Raw genomic sequence first — 1447 nt, forward strand, 5'->3', positions numbered from 1 at the left:
TCTAGTAAGCAAATGAACCGTCCGAGGCTCCCCAGCAGAATGCAGCTCCAATTTATCAAACCTAGCATTCATGGCTTCCAGCTGAGCCACAACTTGCTTATCGACTGCATGGACTGTTCTAATACCATCCCTCGGATTCCCATACTCAGCACAGTGGGTCGCCATCTCTTCAATAATAGCCCATCCCTTGTCATCATCGGTATTCTTTTGAAATCGTCCGTTGGATGAAGCATCAAGTATGGCTCTGTGATCATCGTATAACCCATTGTAGAACTGATTGGACAGAAACCATGGGTCAAAACCATGGTGAGGAAGTGACCTCACCAACCTCTTGAATCGGCACCAAGCTTCATAGAAAGTTTCATCCGGTGCCTGCTTGAAGCTAGTGATCTTGGCCCTCAGCTGATTAGTGCGCTGCGGAGGGAAATATCTCTTATAAAAAGCAAGAGCAAGGGTCTCCCAGTATGTGATCCCTGCGGCCGCGCGGTCCAAATCAGTCAGCCACTCCCTGGCTGAGTCAGTTAAAGAAAAAGGAAACAGCACCTCCTTAATCTTGTCTTGAGTTACCCCCTTTGTGGCGGGGATAGTAGAACAAGAGTCCTCAAAGACCTCCATATGCTTCCTCGGGTCTTCACCTGCCACACCTCTAAATAGATTTCTCTCCACCAGATTGATATAGGACGGACGGATGTCAAAAGTATTCCCATCCTCAGTCTGGAGATTGAAACCCTTTGGAATAGACGATGCTTTAGGCTCCGAATGACTGGCAATGTTTGGCATCTTTACTTGTTGGTTTACAGAACTGAAAGTATCTTCTTCAAAAGACGGGTTTTCTGTAAATAGGAAATGCTGAAGCTCTGGTTCGAAAGTACTCAAGTCTTCCTTTCGTGATTCTCTTTGCAGGCGGAGTCTATGCCTGAATGTCTCTCGGCTCGAGAATCACCAAACTAACTCCAACCTGTCTAACCTGGGCATACACAACACTGAAAGAAAATAAATAAGAACTGCCTCAAGGAATAAAAATTCCCTGAGACGGATAAAATAAACGAAATAAAAACAGATAGGGCAATTGCCTCCCCGGCAACGGCGCCAAAACTTGACAGGGCTATCGTATATCTATCAAAAATAACTAACTAAACTAACTATATAGCTAGGGAAGTCAGGTCGATCTCCTCAGGGAGGCAAGATATATGTAAGAGTCCGTCTATTTGGTCACATAGGGGGGGGGGGTTATAATTGGTTTCTAAACTAAAAAGGTTTAAGAGATAGAGAAATAAAGAAGAGCAATAAAGGCAGAAAATAAGAATAAATTATCAATAGAGAGGGGACATGTCAGGATTTCGGTTCACTACGGTAGTCCAGTGACTCAACTGTAAATAACTTAGATAAATTACTGTGAGACGGATATGGAAAGGTCCTTCCGGCACTTTCTATCCTAGTTTTCCAC

At 44.1% G+C, this 1447-nt stretch overlaps 1 non-coding gene across 1 annotated transcript; it reads left to right on the plus strand.

Moving 5' to 3' along the window:
* The first annotated feature begins 298 nt into the window (after positions 1 to 298).
* On the plus strand, positions 299 to 404 carry LOC141609784 (small nucleolar RNA R71). Its single transcript, XR_012527695.1, has one exon. It is a non-coding gene; the product is annotated as a small nucleolar RNA R71 (small nucleolar RNA).
* Positions 405 to 1447: the final 1043 nt, after the last annotated feature.

Source organism: Silene latifolia, chromosome 10 (assembly GCF_048544455.1).
Source record: "Silene latifolia isolate original U9 population chromosome 10, ASM4854445v1, whole genome shotgun sequence".
NCBI classification, from domain to species: domain Eukaryota; kingdom Viridiplantae; phylum Streptophyta; class Magnoliopsida; order Caryophyllales; family Caryophyllaceae; genus Silene; species Silene latifolia.